Source organism: Nelumbo lutea, chromosome 1, assembly GCF_056320005.1.
Source record: "Nelumbo lutea isolate HS-2025 chromosome 1, American lotus-T2T, whole genome shotgun sequence".
NCBI lineage: Eukaryota > Viridiplantae > Streptophyta > Magnoliopsida > Proteales > Nelumbonaceae > Nelumbo > Nelumbo lutea.
In genome coordinates this window covers 38,512,067-38,520,935 of record NC_142684.1, presented here as the reverse complement: position 1 = coordinate 38,520,935, position 8,869 = coordinate 38,512,067, and positions in this window count along the sequence as shown.

The window sequence follows — 8,869 nt, the reverse complement described above, 5'->3', positions numbered from 1 at the left end:
TATTTTATTGAATTAAAGATTTAATTAAAGATCAAACCCTAGACCCATTCGAACCAAGATTGGTTCAAATTGTTTGGACTGAATCTAGGGTTCGATCAAGGTTGAATGTCAGCCCTAATTTTTCCCAAAATGGGCCTGAGGATTGATAATTAATTAAATGCTTAATTCGGCCCAACCTGTAAAGGCCCGGTTTTAAATTGTTAAAACTACAAAAGCCCACTTCACAGATAAAGCTATATGGGCTGAACTGATCAGCCCTAATTCAGCCCATATACCAAGATGATATTAATGGTTAATATTATGGATTAAAAACGGGCTTCATGATGAGCTTACAATTTATCGATAATTTTTGAGGACTTTAGCATGGATTTTTATGTCGGTTTTATTAATTTTTGCCTTAATTTAGCTTAATGCTAAGAATAGGTTCAGGGATAATCAATCCAAGAGAAGGAAGGAAAAAGGCAAGAAAAGAAGGTTCAAAAAGACCAATTTCAGTCCAGCCCGGTCGTGGAAGCAAGAGAGAGCACTTCGGCCCAAAAAGAGCAAGTGAATTCCTTGAGAAAACCCCAGAAAATAAAGCCTAGCTATGAGGAGAATTCGGCCCAGCAAGGAAGGTCCATTTGTAGCTCAAATAGCAGCCCACAGGGAGCTAGGGGCGGCAACTTCTAGGAGTTTCTTGAAGAGAAGGAGGGAGCACTCTAGAAGGTTCATGAGGGGTGTAATACACCCCATTCTAGAGGCTTCAAGAAGGGGCAAGAGCCCCCTTGAAAAACTATATAAGGAGGCCTCTAGGAGGGGAGAAAGTTGTTCAATTGCTTGAGAGGAAAGCTCTCCCACTCTTAGAGGTTCGGCCACCTTGAGAGAAGAGAAGAGAGGAAGGCTAGGCGCAAGGAAGAAGAAGAAGAAGGGCTGAAGGAAGTTCAAGGCAAGCAAGCTAGAAGAAGAAGGTGAGTTCGAATTGAGAGTTTGTGATTCAAAGATCTTCTGTAATAAATCATTTGTAGTTTCATTCTCTTTTGATTTGAATTCAGTTTCTTAGTTATATGTTCTTTCTTCTTTCTCCTTGTTTCCATTCTTCCTTGATGTATTTCAGCTTGTAAAATTTCAGTTCAGCAATCTAATTCTTTTTGATTCATTCAAATGGTCATGCATTGTATTTGAAGTTTCTTGAATAAGGGTGTGATTGCAGATTAATTCGGCCAACTAACCTTCAAAACTCAGATCTGAATTCTCAGATCTGAGATTGCAAGATCTGAATTGCTTGAAAGAGAATTCAGATCTGCAATTTTCAGATTGGGCGAATTAATCTACAGATTGGAATTCCTAGAGTGCTTGAGAGAGTCTCTAGGAATTCAGATCTACTATTCAAGAACTGAATTGAGTGCAAGGTTAGAGATGACTTGCACAATTCAGTTGGTGATCAATTCAGATTTGAATTGATGCCTTAGAAGTGTTTGAAGAAATGCATGCATGGGGATTAGATTCTTGCTAGAGGTAGAAGAACCGTCACTCATGCATAGGATGAACATGCGCTTGAGAGAGGCTGTTCATGACCTTGGGGTTTCACCAGACCAAGGATCAATCATGATGCATTTGAATGATCCAAATTGATAGATTGCTGAATTCTGAGATTGACATTTACTGCTTACTCTTGTAACCTGAATTGAAGGCAATTGGAGCAATGATTTAGATAGATTTTAATTTAGGATTTCTTAGCTTTCATTAGAGTTTTGATTTATTTGTTGATCAGATAAGAAATGTTCAATTTAGTATTGGTAATTGTTTCCTAAATCCTCGTGGGAACGACACTTCACTCACTACTTTATTACTTGAACGGCTAGTGCACTTGCTAGTGTCACAATGAGCGACACATCACTTCAAATGAGCTTTATAGATATTTAATTGATTCGATCAATTTATGGTTTCATGTGATGCATGAATGTGTGATTTCCAAATAAATGTGATTCCCAATTAAATGGAGAGAAAAATTTTTGAAATTCGCCCACCTAATTCCTCAAGATTTGGGCGTCCATACAATGGATCTCTCATCCCTTCACCACTTGGGGAGGAAGCTGATGTAGGGCCCATCACACAGAGAGATCACCCAATGATCTTAAGGACACCATGGCAATGATGTGCATTCAGCCATGGTGTGTGAAAGAGCCACTATTGAATTAACATGGGTCAAGCACTTATGGCCCATGTACGCAGCACATAACGTCACATACATCACATGCATGGAATCCATAATTGATCCAATCAATTAAATAACTGTAAAATCCATAATTAAATTTAAAAACTTTCAGCCCATTTAAAGCCCATAATATTATCAAATAATATCATCTAGGTATATGGATTGAATTGCAAAGAGCAATTCGACTCATATAGCATTTATGCTGAATTGGGTTAAAGTAGTTTTAACAATCCAAAACTGGGTTTTACAGATGTGGGCCAAATTGCATCTTGCAATTAATCATCAACTCCTTGGCCCATATAGCAAATTTTAGGGCTGAGAATAGCTCTCATCAAATCACAAATTTGGTCCAACCAGTTTGGTCCAATTAGGTTCGAATGGGTCTAGGGTTTAATGTTTAATTCAAGATCCAACTCAATCAACATGATCTAAAAATAAAGAAACTGATACATGACAATCAAAAATCAATAAGAGGGTTGTTCGTAAGGCTGTTACCCTGCAAAACAAAGATTAGTTCGCGGTTTGTAGTTTCCAAAACTGCAAATCGTAGATCACTGAACCCGAATATGTGAAATTTTTTCCTTCGCACTTTCAGCTTTGTCTTCAAATGAAATAAAATAAAAAACCTAATTTTTCTATTAATATTACATCAGATTTGAATTCCTATATATTCTGTCTAAAATTAAAAAAATATATAAAAATAATTATAGACCTAGAATGAATAGGAAAAAATGCAGATACGTAGATTTCTTGCACTGTAGAAAAGATTTTGATCTCCTCTATACGAACAGCCCAAAATTCAAGAAATTTAAAAAGAACAATTCTAAATATAAAACAGAATAATAAAGAATTATTTTTAGATCATTCACCCAAAACTGGGAACTGATATCCCAGAAAAATCGCTAACTACGGAAATTGGGTAGAACAATTTCTACTAATTTGCGCATCTCAAATCTAGCTCAATTTTGGTTCAAGAATCAAACAATGGCTCTGATACCACTGAAGGAATGAGAAATCCATCATATGGATGGACAAACCTTGCAGGAAGGTTGGGCAAATTTTCAAAAAATATTTCTCTCTCCCATCTAGGAATCGCATTCCCTATTTTAGAAAACTGCATTTTCAAGGATCGTTCTTGAATCCAAAATCGGACCAGATCTGAAACCAAAAGAGAGGAGAGGGATATACCTAATACGAAGTAGCAGTAACTCTCAATGAAGGTGTTCACATCCAAGGAGAATACCAAAACCCGCTTGCACCGAAGATGACACAGTGTGTAATGAAGCAGGATCAACAGGATGGCTCTTCAGCAAGAACCAGGATCCTTCAGCAAGAATCGAATAAGGGCTGGTGAGCATGACTTCAGATTGCTTCTTCAGCCAAGAAACAATATCAAGAACCTTTTTTCTTCAATTCCTCAAGAGGAGATCAAACTGGGTAGGGATGGCAACAATAAGAGAGAATTCTACAGGTTGTATTGTGTAACTGAGGAATTTGCCCCCTTTATTTATAGCCTTCTCAAGATCAGCCTCCTAGTCTAATTAAGAGAGAATTCATTAATCCAAATCTGATATTTGGATCTGGACTCTTGAATGGATAAGACTTATCTTATCCTTCGACTAATCCTAATCAGATTATAAGTCCTATCTTGCCTCCTTTTAAATAACTAACTTAAGCCCAGTTTGAATTGGACTTTAGGTCCATTAAGCTTATGTGCTCACTTAACCTCTTAACCTACTACCCAGTTGGCTCTCTTTGTATGGTGTGGGACCCAAACATTGATCTACACATCACCCACATGGGTTCATCCCAGCCTTTGTGACAAGGCCTGGCCGAATTCACAGTAGGAGACAATGAACCCATGATTCAATCACCCTGGGCTCTTAATGGACCCAACATTTACACTAAATGGTCCTTGGGTCCAGCCACCTTATGAAACCCAAGGACTGTGGGCAGATGCAAGATTATCCCATCAGGTATTACCCTCAATGGTCTTACACTTAACCTCTTAGCCCATAATGATTAAACACTGCCCGTCAAAAGAAGACCTTTCCCTCGGCTACAAGGAAAAGTGCTGCACTCTCTACTCACATGGATCCCAAGAATCAAAACCTTTTACAAACATTTTGAAACCATAATATATATAAGTATATCTCTATATAAATATATTTTGTAAAAACAAATTTCAACGGTTGAAATCAACTACTGGCAATTTAGGTTTCCATTAGAGAGAGTGCATTACCCGATCATTCACTTTGTTCGACAAAGGGGCAGATCCTACCACTATGATCACCTACTCAAATGAATTCTCGGACTAACCCAACATACCCAGGTTTTTACGCCTTCTAAGCATCTCACTGATTGGCATATCAAAGACAGCCCAATCCGACACCTAGTACAGTACCATAAACGAGTCTAGGGCAATACTGGAATTTAGTCCAGTTCAAGATTTCAAGAAAACCTAGTATCCGAGACAAGCCACCCCAACCAACTTGGTGGCACATCAGTGTCAGCCTTGGTAGGATAAATCTCCCCAGATCTATCTAATGGCTGTGAAGATTTTAAACTAATACGAGTCTCATAAGTGTCCAGTTTAAGGGTATTACACAGAAACACACCACAATGACATGAATAAATTATGTACTTTTTTTCATTTATAATTGAAGGGATGAGATATCCATCACATGGATGCCCAAAGATTGCAGAATAAGGGGGCGAATTTCAAAAATTTTTTCCTCTCCCTTCAACTGGGAATCACATTCCCTATTTAAAAAATCATATTTTCAAGGATAAATCTTGAACCTTAAACTGAACCAGATCTGAACCAAAAGGAATGGGAGAGAATAATACCTGATACAGAGAAGTAATATCTCCCAACAAAGGTGTTCACACCCAAAGAAGGATCCAAAGACTGCTCCAACTGAAGATGGCGCAGTGTAGGATGGAACAGAATCAGCAGTGTTCTTCCCCAAGAACTCTGTCCTTCGCAAGAAACAGTAGAATGGAACGTGAGCACAGCTTCCTTTTCAATCCTTTCTCAAAGAACTAATGTCAAGATCCAACCTTGACTTCTCCCACAGCTGGAGATCAAACTGGCAAACAGGGCGACAAGAGCAGGGAGGCGGCAAGAGAGTATTCGCAGGCTGCAGAATTCTCTCTTCTTGATTTCAGCACTAAAGAGGATCTGATGTGATTCTTATTGGTCTCTCTCAAGGCTGCCACCCCCTCCTTCTTTTTGTTAACTTAAAAGATCAGCTCCTAATTCCATTAGGAGGTGCTTATCCAAATCATATTTGGATCAGCCTTCTCTTCTAGTGATAAGGATAAACCCTTATCTTATCTGCAGATTAGATTAGCTTTATCCTAATCCCATTAGGAGGTTTCTAGATCTGAATCACATTTAGATCTGGACTCTCTAAGTGGATAGGATTAAAACCCTATCCTATCTGCTAATCCATCTCAGAATTCGCCCCTTTAATTAACTAAATAAATAGCCCAGTTCGAAATGGGCTTTAGGCCCATTAAGCTTATGTGCTCACTCAACCTTCCTAACTGCTGCCCAGTTGGGCTTCCTTGTATGGCGTGGGACCCAAGCATTGATCTACACATCAGCCACATGGGTTCGGCCTAGCTTTTGTTACAAGGCCTGGTCGAATACACTGTTAAAGACAGTGCACCCCCTGAAACCCATCAAATGGGCTCTATGGGCCCAACACTTACCCTAAGTGGTCCCTGGGCCAAGCCACCTTGTAACACCCAGGGACTGTGGGCAGATGCAAGCTTAGCCCATTAGGTATTATCCTCAATGGTCTTACACTTAACCTCTCAGCCCTTAATGATCATACACTGCCCGACAAGAGAGGACCTCTCCCTCGGCTGCAAAGAACATTGTTGCACTCTCCACTTATATGGATCTCGGGAATTAAAACCTTTTGAAAACATTTTAGAAACCATAATATATATACTTTTATATCTCATATAAAATATACTTTGCAAAACAAATCTCAACGGTTGAAATCGGCTGCCGGCAGTCTTGGTTTCCAACAGTGAGAGCGCATCCCCAATCATTACCTTTGTCCGACAAAGGGGCTGATCCTGTCACTATGATCACCCACTCAGATGAATTCTCGGATTGTCCCAACATACCCAGGTTTTGACCCCCGCTAAGGATCTCGCTGATTGGTACATCAAAGACACCCCGATCCGACACCTAGTGCAGTATCATAATTGAGTCTAGGGGTCGGGTGTAACTTTCCAGTTTTGCCCATCAATCTCCAAGGTCCAGGGCAATACTAGAAATCTGGTCTAGTTCAAAGATTCAATTAATCTCACACTGTATGTGCCTGGGGTCTCACCCCGGTAGCTAAGACAAGCCACCTCAACCGACTTGATGGCACCACAATGTCAGCCTTGTCAGGATAGGTCTCCCTAGACCGATCCACTGGCTGTGAACATTCTAAACTAACATGAGTCTCGATAAGTGTCCCGTTTAAGGGTATTACATAGAAAATACCAAGGGAACATGAATCAAATATGCACTTTTATTCATTTACAATAAACTCATAAAGTACATCAATTTTGATTAAAGCTTAGGGCATACAAAACTATTTAACAGCTCCCACTTGCACTTAGGTCCAATCAGGTACTAGCCGGAGTCCCATGCTTTCCACGTGTTTCTCAAACACTTTCTGTGTCAGTGGCTTAGTCAATGGGTCTACCACATTCTCCGCTGATGCTACCTCTTACTATCATCCTCCCATAGGTCCAGTGTTGTCATACAACAATGCAATGGGTGATGTGCTGAATTCCAAATTCATGAATGAACACCTTCATTCATAAGGCAGCATCACTTACGGCAATGCGTTCGGCTTGGGTTGTGGACTATTAATTTGCAACTTAGGACCCCTATTTGCTGACACTCAGGAAACAACACACGATCCTATCATGAAAACATATCCAGATGTAGACTTTCTATCATCTGAGTCTGACTAGAAATTGGCATCTGTATACCCTTGGATCTTTAGTGAGCTACCGTCGAATACTAGACAAAACTCTTTTGTCCTTTGAAGGTACTTAAGTATGTTTTCACAGCAGTCCAATGCTCCTACCCTGGGTTGGCCTGAAATCTGCTTACTACAGTCACTGCCTGAGCTATGGCAGGATGAGTGCACAGCATGGCATACATGATGCTCCCCACGGTAGAGGCATAGGGAACGTCTTTCATGCCATCAATCTCCTCAGAAGTCTTGGGAGGCATCTTCTTGGAGAGAGTGACTCCGTGCCTGAAAGGAACATTTCCTTTCTTGGAGTTTTCCATGTTGTATCTTTTGACTATTTTGTCAATGTAGGCAGATTGGGATAATCCTCTTATCCGCTTCGATCTATCTCTATAGAGTCGAAGACCCATTATACAGGAGGCGTTTCCAAGATCATTCATGGAGAATTATTGTGATAGTCATACTTTCACCGTAGTTAACATACCTACATCATTCTCAATGAGTAGAATGTCATCTACATACAGAACCAAGAAGGTAACCTTATCTCCACTGTACTTCCTGTAGACACAGGGTTCATCTGGATTCTGCTCGAAGTCAAACGATTTGACGATAGAGTCAAAACAGATGTTCCAACTTCTAGAAGCTTGCTTAAGTCCATAAATGGATCTATTAAGTTTACATACCATGTTTTCCTGACCTGTAGCAATGAAGCCTTGCGGCTGCCGCATATAGATATCTTCAGTAAGATCTCCATTCAGGAATGCAGTTTTGACATCCATTTGCCAAATCTCATAATCATGGTATGCTGCTATAGCTAGCAGGATCCTAATGGATTTAAGCATGGCCACAGGCGAAAAGGTTTCCTCATAATCGATGCCCTCTTTCTGAGTGTACCCTTTCGCCACCAGACGAGCCTTGAAGGTCTCACAACCTTACCATTGGGGCCCTTCTTCCTCTTGTAAATCCATTTGGAACCGAATGCTTTTACCCCGAAGGGTGGATCTACTTGAGTCCAGACTCCATTGGTCTCTGAGTGTATGAGAAGTGACCGGACCATATCCAATAAGGTCCTATTCCTCCTCTTTGAAACACCGTTAAGATGTGGTGTAGCAGGAGGAGCTAATTGTGATTCTATCCCATTGTCCTTTAAGTAGTCCCTGAATTCGTCAGAGAGATACTCGCCACCTCGATCTGATCAAAGGGCCTTAATTTCTCTCCCTAACTGTTTCTCGACCTCTTGTCTAAACTCTTTGAACTTTTCAAAGGATTCAGACTTGTGTCTCATTAGGTACACGTAACCGGATCGTGAAAAAATCATCTATGAAGGTGATGAAATACACGTGTTGATTTCGTGTCCTAACACTCAGGGGACCACATACATCAGTATGTATAAGGTCAAGTGTGCCCGTACATCTTTCAGGCTTACCGTTAAATGGCCGTTTCGTCATCTTGCTTTGTAGGCAAGGCTCACAAGTGGGAAGTTCTTCTACAGTTAGAAAATCCAAAGGACCATCCTTTACCAACCTTGTGATTCGGTCAACACCGTTGTGGCCAAGTCGATAATGCCATAGACACATGGGATTAACTGTATCACGAGCTCTCTTCTTAGGGATTTCAGCTGACGTAGTTTCGGTTATGTTAGTTTCTAGAGAAGGATGTAGAACATAGAGACCGTTCT